Source organism: Triturus cristatus, chromosome 8 (assembly GCF_964204655.1).
Source record: "Triturus cristatus chromosome 8, aTriCri1.1, whole genome shotgun sequence".
Taxonomy (NCBI): domain Eukaryota; kingdom Metazoa; phylum Chordata; class Amphibia; order Caudata; family Salamandridae; genus Triturus; species Triturus cristatus.
In genome coordinates, this window is record NC_140591.1 from 1208241645 (window position 1) to 1208257211 (window position 15567).

The 15567-nt window shown below is 43.5% G+C and overlaps 1 long non-coding RNA gene across 2 annotated transcripts in view; it reads right to left on the reverse strand.

Annotated features, from left to right (window-relative positions):
* Positions 1–13417, reverse strand: part of LOC146805612 (uncharacterized) — a 36451-nt gene extending 23034 nt beyond the window's left edge. For both annotated transcript variants that reach the window (XR_014967480.1, XR_014967481.1), the window contains exons 1-2: positions 13362–13417; positions 1606–1686 (exon numbers count right to left, since the gene is read on the reverse strand). This is a non-coding gene — a long non-coding RNA (uncharacterized LOC146805612). The remainder of the gene's footprint in view (positions 1–1605; positions 1687–13361) is intronic.
* Positions 13418–15567: the final 2150 nt, after the last annotated feature.

The following is a 15567-nucleotide window of genomic DNA, read 5'->3' on the forward strand; positions in this document are numbered from 1 at the left end:
ATTAACAGTGATTGTTATAAAAATGTTAATAAAGCTTTAATTAAATAAATAAAGTCAACATGTCTGTGAGTCTTCCTTTTAACATAGTTTTTATAACTGCATTTTGTGGGCTGAAAAATGTTGCAAGTAAGACTCAGAGACTATTTTTTTTTTCTTTTAGCATGTTTCAACCCACAAAACACAATCTTAAAACCAAGTACCAGAGGGCATTTCACTCCAGCTGTAGAGCATAGTGCTCAAACTTGGAATGTTTAACAACATATCATTAATTCTCCTGGGGTGATGAAATTAATGACCCAGAAGATTTAATATTTTTGCTGGTGGGAGGCTGCTGCACTCAATGCAGCCCCCCTTAACATTAAAAAAATGTTTGATGCGCCCCTGCCCCTTCTAGGGACATCACCAAGCTGACCAGAAGTGTAAACAGCCCTTGCAGGGCATCATAGGGTACTATTTATTATTTACTTTTTTTTACTATTTATATTTTTGGGGTGTCACGGTGCCCACCCAGGATGCCCACATGTTTAATTTTAGTTGGAGACCTTTTGGGGAGCCTAAAGGGCTCCAGCCAGCTCCATGGCCGGCACACATTGTGTGTGCCTGTGGGAGCCAGCATGTTTTTTTTTTTACCGAATGGGTGCTCTGGTGTGCACCAGAGGCACCCACAGCTCAATTTTTAGTTACAGGCTTTGGGCAGGGGTGCCAAGGACCCATGGCCCTAGCTGGCTCTCCTTGTGAGTGGAGACTGCTTTCTTAATTGTAGGTGGGTGCTCGAATGCCTCCCAGGGCCCCCACAATGCAGGGTTCAGTAGGGAGCAATGGGGTGACTCACAAAAGCCTCTGCCTCTCCAGCAAGCTCCACAGCCATCACCATACTGGGTGTTGACTGGAGCTGGGCACTTTCCTTTGCTCCCGCCCAGCGTGAGAAGCATTTTTTAACTGACTAGGTTCTATTCCTTTCCCGGGAGAGAACAGGCAGGGTATGTCAACACTGTCTTAGATAGGGAACCACAGTGTACTCCCAGGGACAATGTAAAGTCAATTTAATAATCAAACCACCTCCATAATAAATATTTCAATAGAAAAAGAAATTTAAAATAATTTTCCTTTAATAAATGTACTAAATTACACATTTCATAAATACTTTAGAAAACAATATTTTAACTTACAGAAATATATACCATTACAAAATATACATTTTTTTTTAAATCAATTCACTTAAAACAGTATCCTTAAAAACATTACAAACATGTCAAAACACTCCCCACCCAATTAGGGAATGACCCCTGCTTTCCACTGTTAAACAAAAATTACCTAAATTACATTAGCAAACTACATTAATACATACAAAATACATACAAACTGCATAAATAGAAAATATTTGACTACATTTTGTAAAAAAGAATAACCACATCCCCAATTCTCTTACAAAACCAACACCCAAATCATAACTTATTTAAACATGTTAATAAATAAAAATAATAAACTTCTAAACATTAAAATACTATAGATTTATTGAAAAATCGATATATAACTCAACTATATTATATTAAGTGATGTTTTTATCAATTATATTAAAACAACACATGAAAAGGATATTCATACCTTTGATATTCTTCATGAATGCAACAATATTATGGTAACACAAATCTGTTAGGATCACCATGAAACTGCTTCACTGGCTGCCTGTTTCAAAAAGAAAACAATTTAATGCCATTTCTTTCACTTGAAGGGTAGTGGCTGGAATTGGCCCTAAATATTTTTTAGTCCATTATCAAACCCTATGTTCCATCTGTGCCCTTCAGATTGGCAGGACTCCTCTACCTATTTGTGCATTTCATTCTAAAGCCACTTTCCACTACCTGACTAAAACCTGACTGTTCTCACTCTAAATCCATTTAGTTGTACCTTTTCACTGTTAATTACTGGTCTTCAGTGTGGGATTCTTAGGGCCATATTCATAATTTTTTCATGCAAGGCAGCAAGACACCTTGCTATGCTGCAAGAAAAAGAGAGGGAAGGAATGTACCATATCTATCAAGATATGGAGCATTCCTGCTCTCTCCTTATGCTGGAGCACTTTTGGCTAAAGCAGGCACCCTTGCACTATGGTTTAAGTGTGCCTGCATTGCAGGCAGGATTGCTTTCTTCCTGCACAAAAACAATACTCTGAGGTGTTTTCCTCTTTTTATGTGTGTTGCAGAATGCAGCTCACATAAAAAGAGATTAAAACTTATTTCTCCTTGCTTCGCCGGGAAGGCATAGCATTTTGACACATTCCTAGGTCCACCACTCATGGTAAATCTGGGAATGCGCCAAAATCCATTGGTGGATGCATGGGAACACCCATGCGCCTCCCATGGAAAGCCTCCCTGGGGAAGAGTAATACACTGCGGTAACTTGCGCTGCCTTGCGTTACTCCAGAGTTACCAAGCCATGCAGGGCCACACAAGGTGGCCTTGCGTGGCTTGCTAAATCTCATTCTAGAATTTCAGTTGAGCTGCATCCCTTCGGGTGATACAAGCATGATGCAAACTCTTTGATAAATATACCCTTTAGTCTTTAGTGGCTCTTTGTTCTATGCAAACTTTTTTATTTATTCATTTAATGACATACAACATTTTCTGAGCTTCCAACCTGTTGCTCATTCTAAAGAAAGGTCATAATTGCAAAACCTGTCTCTCCTTCGCTGCAGGAAGATATCTGGGATGTACCAATAAGTCGGTTATTGACTCAGAGTATTTAGAATAATTACAAGAAAATCAGGGGTCTATATGGAAAAGATGACATGCATATGACCAATCTGTTATATTGTAGCCTGCAATACTGCAATACATATTGCACATTGTCATATGAAACCAGCAGGTGTCTTGTGGTAGAGCATTGCCTTTAGGGGAATCAAACTGAAATCTATTCTTTCTTTTTCGCTGTTTTTTTTGGGTGGAGTTTTTATTATCTCTATGAAATATATACTTAGATGTGGCTGAAGATAAAATTCAGCTCAGGATATATGAATTCAAATCCAGGTGGATTGTGCGCAGGATCACTAATCTGAGACTTGCCTAGAAGTATAAATCCCAAACTTGGAATGGGACAAGATTGGTTAATAGAACAGTAGCTTGTATTTGTTTGTATATATAGATGTGCAATGTAACTGAGCAAATATATTCTCTGGTATGGCTGGGAATTTTGTGTGAGGCAGGCATTACAGCTGGTTGCGATATTAATATCTGATGACATCACAACCGTATTATCTGGTTGCATTGACTTAACTGATAGTCTGGTAGACTCCTGTAAAAACTAGAAGAGGTGGAAAGTCAACAACATCCAGGCAAAACCATGTAGTCCTCAATGCTGGAAGAGTTATGTCAACCGAAACTGATGAATATGCTAGGTACAAATCATGGGTAATTCCGAACTAGGTCAAAGTGAAAATCAATGACCAGGATATTCATGATAGCAACACTCCTGTTTGGGCATGGGGACAGATATACTCTACTTAAGAGCTTCCACTATCTTTCATTTAAACATAAATGTTTAGGTTGCTTAAACATGTTTTGGTGGTGATTTAGCATTTGACGGAGAGGGTGTTCTGCCGCAAATGTAACCTCATGACCTGCCCTCCTGATTTAGGCCTGGAAGGACCTTAAGTATGTCATAGACAGAGCCTGTGTGGCTCCATCACTGACATACTCCTCCAATGGCCCGACGGAGTACCGACCATTTGAGGATAGCCATACATCCATCTATCCAATTTACAGTAGGTGGCCAGATGGTTCTTTTTTCCTGTCCATCAGTGACAGTAATAACAAAGCTACCCCTCACTCCTTGGGAAAAAACTCCCATGGTTTCAGGGTCATTAGGTTTACTCTTTTCAAAGACAAACTCCCACATTAGGTTTGTTTTTGAAGAACTCAAAACTATTTAAAAGTTTCATGGGTGGTCATCCTGCTTGAAGGATACATGAGTTAAACTTTTACAACATGGACAGGAAATGTTGATCCTGCTAATATTATGAGATGTCAGGAAACATTAATAAATTTGAGGACGGGATGTCTGCCGGGGCAATGGAATGATTTACGTCATAGCCCTGAAGGGCATAAAATGTCTAAATCAGGCCCTTTGCTCCTAATCCAGACCAACATCGATTTGTCTATTTTGCTTCAGTAACCAATTAAAGTGCGATGTAGTTGTTTGGTGCGTGTTTTGTGGTATTATGGTAGTATATCATTTTTCACTTGGTTTCCTGGGGTGTGGCTTACCTTCTCTTGCAGCAAAATTGACATTCCAATGTTACTGTGTCAATTTAATGTTCTCCTAGAGCAGAACTGAGAATTATACATTTATTTTTCTGTATCTGGGAGAAATACAACTAATTTCTTCATGAACGCAGTATCACAAGCATTTACTTTATAGCACCTTCACTTTTAGGAATCTACAAAGGCAAAATTTACTACCCATTCATTTATCATAACTTACCCCACACCATTGCGGATGGAGGATGAGGTAGTCCATCACAAATGTGGTGGATGACCCTTGGGATATTTTACAAATGGATTAGAGGCCATGGCTCTTGTAATATGGAGGACAGAACAACTGCCACGTTTTGACTCAGAAATAGAAGAGCTTAAACCCAACACACTACAATTAAAGCTCAATAGGTAATAGTCCAAATTGGTAGCTCACTAGATGGGAAACAGGCCTGCATGGTTCCGCTGCAGGTTTAGACAGTGACAGTTCCTCTTCCTACTCAATCTTTAAGAAATGGATCAGCACTATACTGGAGATCCTTTGAAAATTTGCAACCAACGTCAGGCTAAGGACAATGTCAAATGATTTACATCAGAGCAAAAGGAATTAAAGAAAGAGTGTAGGAGATGCAGAAGGAAATGGAGATGCCATTATAATTACAAAAGCAAGCAAACATAAAGTCTTGAAAAAATATGAGCACACTATTGGTAGAACCAGGCTAGATGACCTTGCTGATAAAATCAGGTAGTCCTTACATCTGTCTAAGGAAATCTAATCTTTTTTTTAAAAACCCAACACGGCAGGAGTTGATGCTTTCCCATTCCAAGGAACATTATGAGCAGCTGGCCAGTTACTTTCTTGGAAAGGTCAGGCTCATTCATGAGGCATTGTTGGGGCCATCAGAACTTGACATCAAAACCAATGACAGTGTCTTAGTCAAGAAATCTAAGGTTAAACTCTCAACCTTTCCGCAGCTCATTAAAAACAATATCATGACTATAGCGCACACAGTCAAGTCCGGCTCTCCCCTGGACCCTGCTCCCCAAAATATTCTTTTAAAAGGGGAATATAATCCTGTCAGCCCTGATGGACAACTACAATTAATCTTTAGAAAGTTGTTCAGTTCCTGACTTGAGGAAACATGCAATCATTTGCCCTTTACTTAAGAAATCTTCATTAGACCGCGATCAAATCGAAAACTATAGACCCATTTCATTACTCCCAGGTGTCAGTTAAATCCTGGGTAAATTATTAAGTGGCCATCCTACTGATTTTCTGGAGTCTAATAATATAGTGCCTCCCATGCAAAGTGGTTTTAAAACTGGCTGTAGCACAGAGACGACTCTCATGCTATCTGCAGAGGACCTTAAAAAGTTCCTGGATAAGGGTGGGTCGGCTGCGCTCATGAATCTTGATTTGAGCGCAGCTTTCAACACACACCAATTCCATCCCAAGACAGAGACTGGAAGAAGCAGGTTTAACAGGTAGCACGTTAAAATGACTGGCTTCATTTCCAAATATAGGAGCTTTGAAGGTAGTGAAGGGTCCTTTCTCTTGGCGACTCATCATCTGAAATGCGGAGTGCCACAGGGCTCATCTCTGAGCCCTATGCTCTTTAATCTGTACATCCCCCTCTACAGACATCATTTGTTCCCTAGGAATCATCATGATGTCATATGCGGATGATACTCAGATTATTGTCTCCTTGTCACTTAATATAGGCTCCTCATCTGAAAGAGTCACCCTTTGATTGGAGCAGGTTACCAACTGGATGGTGACCACCTGTAAATTGAACGGTGACAAAACAGAGATCATGGTAATCAGAAATAAACTGTCATTATGAGATTCAACTTTACTGGCCCCAGTGTTTGGGTGCGGGTCCCCCCTCAAACCAGAAGTGAAAAGTCTTGGGTTCATATTGGCCAAAGATCTCCCCATGACCGCCCAGGCAAAGAAAGTTGCGCCTACGTGCTTCGACCTCCTCAGAGCACTGAGGTAGATGCTCAAGTGGCTCCCCATGGAAACACGTAGATTAGTTGCCTCAGGGCCTCATAGTATCTCATTCAGACTTCGGCAACTCTCTCTTTTTAGGCAGCCCTTTATCTGTCACAAAGCAGCTGCAAGTTACCCATAATCCAGCGACTCGACTACTGCTGGGTATACCAAAAACGCAGTTAGCACGCTCTGCTCTTGTCAAACTTCATTGGCACCCAACAAACAAAAGAATTCAATTTTAAAGCACCATGTATTTGACATCTCATTACACCCCACAGCGCTATTACAAAATTGAGATCAAACAATCTATATCTCTTTAGTGTCCCCAGAATCAAGAGAGTAAGAGGTGGGGGGTCGTTTGTTTGCATACCTTGTTCTAAAACAGTGGAACTCTCTACCGATTCACTGTAGAACAAATAAACATTTGTTAAGTTTCAGAAAGCAATTCAAAACTCTTCGTTTTACTTAAAAACGCTATCTTCTCAGGAGTCCGGTTAGGGCTGGGAAGCCTGTTTTTGGATAGCCGTGAGCTCTACAAAAATGCATTATTAATAATACTAATAATAATAATATTAATGATAATAATAATATCCAGTCCCTCAAAATCTAAATAAGGCCCTAACTATTTTTGCATTAGACCGCAATACAAGGACAATAGGTACATCTACCTGCTTTATCCTGGGAAGAAATATATATTTTTTATAGATGAACAATAAGGAACTATTTATGTCTACCTATTGGTCTGATGTATGCGTCTGTGACATTGCAAATGTTTGACTTCTACAATTTCTTGAAGCTTTTTATGATGATGCTTTCAATTTGCAATATGTGATTCCTCTGATCTTTCCATTAAATCAACGTTTTTCTTTATTAAAGGTAAGTGCATCTTTTTTCGGTAAAGGCACCATGTCTAATAATATACCGCCTCAGTACACACCCTTCATGTGCAGACACACACTTCAGATAACTTCAAGTCTGGCGCGACAGAGTTAGCTGTTACTTCAGTCTGCTGAAACGGATACATGTTAATAAGAATAACAGATACAGGTGGTTTTGAGTCAGCCCCTCATTAGTTCTTTTTTTTTTTTACTTGTTTTTATTAACATTTATAAGAAACCATATTGCAGTTCCCAGTATTACAATTAACAATATGTCGCCAAGTTATACAATATAGGTCCAATCAGGAGTCTGTGCCCATCGTACAAGATCTGGGTGCCGATTACGATCCGGTATAAACCGGGTACGAACCGTCGTACCCGGTTGTAAAACTTTACAAACATGGAATTACGATTCGCACGGAAACACCATTTCCGTACGAATCGTAAAAAACACCTACCGACGAAATTATACGTACCAATGTGATCCGAGAATGCTGCGACGTGACGTCGGGACGCTTTCAGGCAGCGTTTCACGACCCAGGAAGTACGATTCGAACCGACAGCAGTCCGGACGGCAATATTTTCACGGCACCCAAAAAGTGCCGGAAAAGCGAAGTACGGCGCGAAACGACCAGAGTAGGTGGCCCGGTACGCGCTGACCCCCCCCCAGCCCCCGTATGTATATGCGCCGACCCCCCCCAGCCCCTGTACGTTCGAGTCATACCCCCCCAGCCCCCGTACGTTCGAGTCGTACCCCCCCAGCCCCCGTACGTTTGAGTCGTACCCCCCCCAGTCCCCGTACATTCGAGTCATACCCCCCAGCCCCCGTATGTTCGAGTCGTACCCCCCAACCCCCGTACGTTCGAGTCATACCCCCCGTGTATGTACACCCGTGTACGTGTCGAACCCCCCGTGTATGTACACCCGTGTACGTTCGAGTCATACCCCCGTGTATGTGCACCCATGTACGTGTCGTACCCCCCGTGTATGTACACCCGTGTACGTGTCGAACCCCCGTGTATGTTCACCCGTGTACGTTCGAGTCGTACCCCCCGTGTATGTACACCCGTGTACGTGTCGTAACCCCCGTGTATGTACCCCCGTGTACGTGTCGAACCCCCCATGTATGTACACCCGTGTACGTGTCGAACCCCCATGTATGTACACCCGTGTACGTTCGAGTCGTACCCCCACCCGTGTATGTACGGTGCGTACCCCCAGCGCTACGCGCTGGGGGTACGCACCGTACATACATGGGTGTACATATACGGGTGTACATACACGGGGGGGGTTCGACACATACACGGGTGCGACTCGAACATACGGGGGCTGGGGGGGGGTCGGCGCGTATGCGGGCACATGTCTCCATGGTTGCTATGGGTGTTCTGTGCGGACGGTGTTTTTTCCATACGGTTGTAACATCGGACGCACGGGATGGATCGTGATTCCGCGGTCGGACTTCACTTTTCACATTTGTACGGTAAATCGTCCGGGGACGTGTCGGACACATTTTCCGACCCGAGGACGTGTGGGGAATTATTCCCGATGCGATTTGTATGGTCTTTTTCCCATGCGAATCGTAATTGGCAGTTTGTACGGCACTTGTACGATTCGTACGGTAAAAAGACCGGATACGAGTCGTACGGGGAATTTTGTTACCGGATCGTAATCGGCACCCTAGTGTTGTTGTCTGGACAGTTCATTAGGGTAGCTTCAGGGACATTTCTTGAGGCAGCAGTGATAATAGCAAGAGACAGTACCTCACAGTCGGATCTCGAGTGCAGGCTTCGTAGAACCGCCGTAGCCACGAGACAGTGACCAGGTCGCCTGGGCACAAGGCTGGATTTTACCTCATCAAAGCTCGGTCCCAAGGATAGTCATTCCAAATCTGTATGTGGGCGTTGCAAGAGGAGCTGAGAACTATATATCAATAATAGAAACCAATAAAGTAAGAGAGGGAGAGGTAGAGAACGAGTAGAGGGAAAAGAGAAGGAGAGGATGTGGTCCGTTGGCTGCGCCGCAGCCTCTGGTGCAGGAAACCAGGGTTTGAGCCTCGTGGTCGCGTCCACATCCTGTGGTTTTGGGCAAATCACTTAATCTCCCCATGCCTGAATATGTAATGTAAATACGGTGCTCGTGTAAAGCGCTCCTATACCTTCGGGTCGAGTTCGCGCTATATAAATATGCAAATAAAAAGAGTGAAAGTTGTGGCGGGAGGGTGTGACGCTGCGCGGGAGGCGACGCACACGAGTGCAAGCATTGCTGCTGTAAGGGCAACTGACCCTGCTCCTAATGGGAAAAGTCCATCCCACAACGTGCACATTAGCTATTTTTGCGTTATAGTGTCATTCACATTATGGTTCAGCCTAGCACACAACGTACATAGAATAGGGTCATGGGTGAGACCCCTTCAGCCACTGTTTTACTGACAGGGTATCTCACATTTTGGAGCAGCTTACACAAGTCAGCTATTCAGGGTTTGGTATAGTTATCTTGAGTGGCAACTACACTGACTCTGCACTGGTGAGTAATAAGAGGAAAATGTCTATCTCCGCCCTCCTTGCCCGCTCCTATATGAGCTGCACTGTGAGCCTGGCACGGTCAGTAAGGTGGGGGATTCTGCGAAGCGTCCCCAAGCACAGGCAAGTGTGTGACTGAGCCTTCTGGTCAAGATGTTATGCCCCCTTACAAGAGAAGAGCATTGCACAGAAGGTCATTTGGGACTTTGTAATGGCATGCGCTGAGAGGGCTATGCATTGTGATGCAGGTCATGCAGTCTCTGCTGCTGCTTGTGCTGGTGAGGACAATGGTGCATTAGCTGGCTGCAGCATGCATGGATTTCACTGAGTCAGCATCCCAATGGCCCCCTCTACCTGCTGCCCTGCAGTGCAGTGCAGCCTACAGAGTTGGGTGTCTCAGCTCTCACAACAGCCAGCTACCAGGTGCCTCTTAGAAATTGTGGCTTGTGTTTCAATCATAACAATGTATTTATATTATTCGTATACAGTTTTATTGTGCACACAAAGTCTAAGAGCACTCAAGCACTTTGCAAAGCGAAAAGAAAAACGAGAACAATGATATAATTAGAAAATGTGTAGGTAAAAATATGTAAAAGGTATTTAAAAATGATCAGGCTTTACAAATCAAGTGGGGGAAGGGGAAAGATGACTCCTAGTCATAGATAAGCAAAGCGTGAACAGCGAAAGGCCCATAACCTTAGTAGCTTCAAGGAACTGAATACAGGGCGCAAACCGGATATTACACAAAGTAAAGGCCTATCATGATGGGTGAGAACCAGAAAATTATTTGGAAGAGGCAATCACTGAGATTTAGACTTTGATCTTCCTAAAAATGACAACAATAAAATTGTCCAACAAGTTAATTTGTCATCTGTCATTCTTCCGTGTCGGACAGACACTAATGCGTGATGACATATGGATCAGCAATGGCATGCTACTAGCTTCTTCAGCTTCCAGTGTGAAGGCAGCTATCCAGTGCAATGGCCACTCCCAGCTCCTTGGCTGGGTTTAATCATTTAAGTACAGAGCAGGAGCTCTACGGAATGTGCAGCCTTCGAGCACTGCTCTATGCTCACAAACCATGAGTTAGCTAGGAGCAATCTGCCGCACTACAAAATATAACAAGCAATTGCAATGCAATAGGTCTCGCATTTACACGAGTTTAAGCTATTGGTATTGTTAATGGCAATGACTTTTATTTAAGTTTTAAACAAGAATCAAAAATAAAAGGCATTGTTATTTGCAATGTCAATAGCTCAAACTCGTGTAAATGCGAGACCTATTGCATTGCAAGAGAGGACAGGTCTGCCAAACTCTAAATCAGTCCCAGAGGCCCACATTCGGCAAATCAGAACTGACCCTGCTCCTCATGGGACTAGTCCATCCCACAACGTGGTCACCCCACACATTCTCCTCACCCTGTGGTCCACTGTTTTAGTTGAGAAATGCGAGCCCCCCTCCCGAATCTTACTGAGTAAACTACGCCCTTGGCTCATTAACATTTATATGAGCTCTCTGGCACCCGTGATTCGGGCTTCTGTCATACCATGACCACACTCAACTACCTAACCTGGAAGAACACTGCTAACCAACATAAATCTTGGGGTTTCTGCCTTTAGCCACAGAAAAGAAAACCTGCGATCCATGCTCTCATCCCCTCCATACTTGACTATGCTAACTCATTTGTATCTGGGTCTGCCTAAATATCTAAATAGGAAACTTCCATTGGATCAAAACTCGGGGGCTAGGTTGCTTTTGAATCTACCTTTTATTGGTGCTAAATTATGGAACACGTTCCTTCAAGAGGCTTGTGCTACTCAATTCGGACAGCTCGCGAGTCTTAAAAAATATGAACATTGAATTTTTTAATCAAATTTAGTCGTCTGGGTCCTTTTTTTAATTTCTTCTCCGAATACCCCAGATCTGGTACCCTGAGATATCTAGCACCTAGAAGCTCTTTGAGCTGACACAATGCTCTATAAATTCACGTTATATTTACATGATATTAATTTTCTCGACCTCAGATGGTTGAAGAGCTCGGCACCAGCAGGGGCCCATAGATAGTACGCGCACGATGAAGACATTATTTTGCAGGAGGCACGTTATCCTTCTGAAATATCAAATTAATATTTGAAAATGTAATCTTCGAATCACATCTATACTGCAGGTGCATTTCCTCCCTGTCATCTCACTTTAAAGGCAGATCCCTGCACCAGGTAAATTAACCCACCGAGCTATCTGCGTGGATACTTTACAATGCAGGGGTGAGGAAGTGACTTGCCCCTGGCTACGAAAGAGGAGGAGGAAGACGACAAGCTGGCGCAGCAATGCATGAAAAGGTTTTCTCTTCAAGACAGGGTGGTGAGAGAGGGAGGTGTCAGATGAGTCTCAGACAAACGCCACAGTTCAGGAAAGAAGATCGATTGGCGGGCGGAGAGACGGGAGGACGAGAGAACAGGGGAGGCAAGAGTAACGTAGGGTATACAAAGAGAGATAGAGAAGGGGGCAGAGAGAGTAGAGGCGCGAAGAAAAATAAACAAATGGGCGAAATTAAAATTGAAAGAGAAAGTAGAGCAGAATGAGAAAAAGAGAAAAGGGTGCGGATACAAAAAGTAAGGATAGAAAGAGACGAAAATTACAACATGAAAAAGAAAGTAAGAAGATAGCAGGGGCAGAAAGATGGAACCGAGAGAGGGAAAGAAAAAGGGTAGAGGGGAGGGATGAGACAAACAGCCTGGTACTAGAGGAGAACCAGAGCGAAAAGAGACTTTTGAAGGAAAGGTGAAAGACAGCAAGCAAGAAGGAAAAGGAACGAGGGAGCGGAGCAGAACATAAGAGAGGAGGAAAGAAGATGAAAAGAGTGGAAGAGGGTGTAATTGAAGGAGAGAAGGGGGGCTTGTGCTGGCGTACAAGAGCGGCGGACTGGGATGTGGGCAGCACCGAGGCCAGCTGCGCTGCAGGACATGCAGGTGAAGGAGACGGTAGCACCAGGAGTACAGGGACTGAACCTGATATCTAAGCAGGCATGGAGGGTAAGAGATACCTCCCATACCTTTCTCACTGAAGTTTTTATAGCGCTTGCATGCCATCTTCTGAGCGCTAGTCATGAGATTGAACAGGACACCTGGATTTCCTATCTCTGCCGTGGAATAACTCACCCAGGAGGTTTTATCGTTGCATTCTGATATTTTTTGTCATGATTTTATCGTGCGCTAATTAGGACGTCCAGGGAAGTCCCAGAATGCAAAGCAAAACATGGGCCTGATAAACTACTTACACAGGAATCTCATAATCTTGACTACACCGAGGGAGTTTTCCCGCACAGTGTCGGTAATTGCGGAGGGTGGAGCAGCAGCTAAACTGGGCAGACTCGCTCCCTCGCCTTCAAAGTTTCTGCATTTGAAAAGCAGCCAGCCACTGAGTAAGGCATACGCACTGGATTCAGCTCAGCCTCGGCTAAAATAACATGGAAGAAAAAAGAAACAGAGTGTAGTGTCCCTGAAGTGAACGCTGCGCTCAACATAAATGTAGAATACAAATAAATCAAGTGAGCCGGTGTCCCTAGCGGGCGCTGCGCTCATTAAAGTAACAAAACACGTACAATTTAGAGTGATTGCGAGTCATAAAAGAATCACATGGCTTCCATTATTAGTGCTGAGACTGCCGTAATTTTAAACAACCGGTTGCCAAAGCGTGAATGATAAAAAGAAGTGCTCACCCACTAATTGAAGGAGACAGTCTCAAGCCGCAAACAAACGATCCAGTCCAGATGGGCCATCCGAGAAGGAGACAGGGTGGTAACAAAAAAGCCTCGTTTTGAATCAAAGGCCAGCGCTTAGCATAAATGATGACGCCAGCCAATGAGAATGATGGGCGAGGCTTTAAGTCCCCTACTGAAATCTTATCGATTACAATAAGCCTCACAGAGCGAGAAGCGCATGTGCGCTCCAGCGCTAGGTCTGCGAGACCTAAAAATAATCACTGTAACAGGAGACAACTTATGATAAATGACAGGGTTAAAACTTTGGAAATGGCAACATCTTCCTGGCAATGAGTGTCTTTAAGTGATTTACCACACAGTTGTTGCATAACACCAACCAAGAAGAGAACATCTGTGTTGACCCTTGTCTGATGTGTAGTGTTTGCAGTTGTGTTGCTGTGATTGTAGCTGGAAGAGTATCAGTACCATAGTGCGGTGATAAGAACATCAGACTAGAGAGCCTGCTTACACCTGAAATGCAACTCCTCAAGTGCTAGGACATCAATACCATGGAAACCCAGCATTTATTGCAAATGAGGTAGATCACCTTTGACAATGCATTCCTGTCTTTTAGGGGGAAGGAGGTTTTGATTCACGCATGGAATTAAGTGGGAATTGATGTGTTACAGTGCTTAATTATAGCTAGTGGTTGCTATTGGGGTCCACCAATTCTTACTTTTGGGGATAGGAACAGATTTTTCTCAATCAGGCACTTTCAAGAGGAAGAGAGTGATTTGGTTCGATTTTTTTATTTTAATTTATATAGCGCAACCGATGCTCAAAGGCGTCTTGGCACTAGGTGGTTGCATACAGGTCATCAACATCAGGGAGGTTCGAATTTAAACAGAAAGGATGAAAAGCCAGGTTTCAAGCTGTTTTTGAAAGTTCTGCAAATTGGGTTGGCCTCTCAACTGCTCAGGTCTAGAGTTCCAAAGCTTTGAAGTGCAATAAAATAACCTCTGCCACCACAAGGTGTTCTGTTGATCCTTGGTACTACTACTTCCATTGCAGCTACAGAGCGCAGGTCCGTCTTAGGGAAACAACAACATAATTTTTTCTTCAAATATTCAGGGCCTGTCAAGTAAAGGGCTTTATGAGCAGTGGAGAGGGCATTAAAGGGTACCCTTTTCTTAACAGGGAGCAAATGGAGATTTTTAGCCACAGAGACTGAATCATACTTTTTAACATTGCAGAGCAGCAGAGCTGCTGCATTCTGAATAAGGCTAAGGGTGGGTGGAGCAGGCATAGTGCCTCGACACGGAGTTCCACGGAGTTGGAAAAAAACTCAGTGGAACTCCGCTCCCTCCCCCTCCCAAAGTAATTATATAATGTAAAATGGCAAGGAGGAGGAAACCACCGCAAGTAAAGGCTTTTATTTTACATTTTAATTACGTTGGGAGGGTGGAGGGGCCGTCTAACCCTGCCCCACCACGGAGTCAAAGTTTTGTCTAAACTCCGCATTTGCAACGGAATGCGGTGTAGGCAAAACTCCGTAAACCCCACTGGCGGAGCAGAGTTACTCCCCCGGGGTTAAATAAGACACAGAATAGAAAGAAGGAGTAAGACAAAGACCTACATAAAAATATCCCAAAAGAAAAAAGCAAGAACGAGTAAGAGTGAGATAAAGAGTAAGGTGTGTCTGGTAGTAGATTAACGAGGCATGAGGAGGACTCAGGGCTATTACGCAGCCTTTATATTCAGTGCACTGAGATTAGCTAGCATCAGCCGTGGGCTTCTGAACAGAGCTTTGGGAACCAGCACTTGTTCTTTTATAAATTATGCACTGATGGCGTGGGCGATGGGAGGGTGGTCTTTTCTACAGGAGTAACAGGTACAGGGGCTTCTGATCCTACACGCTTCTGTGAATTTTCACACCAACCCCCAGAGCAGCAGCGGTTTGGTGGACTGTACCGTCTTGACACATTCTAATCATCAACATATAAGACCACCTTTCTCTTGATCCCAGAAAATTGACCTCTGCTATCGGACCCCATTGAGAACATCAACTGGATGGAAATGACAGGAAAAGTCAATCTGAACCCTGGGACTTCTTTCTACATATTGTGCCATTTGTTTTTTACCAGACTTGTCAAATGAACCACTGAGTCCTTATTGCTGTTGGAGCATTTGATCAATAGCTGGTCAATTTGTGTACCCCACAGTA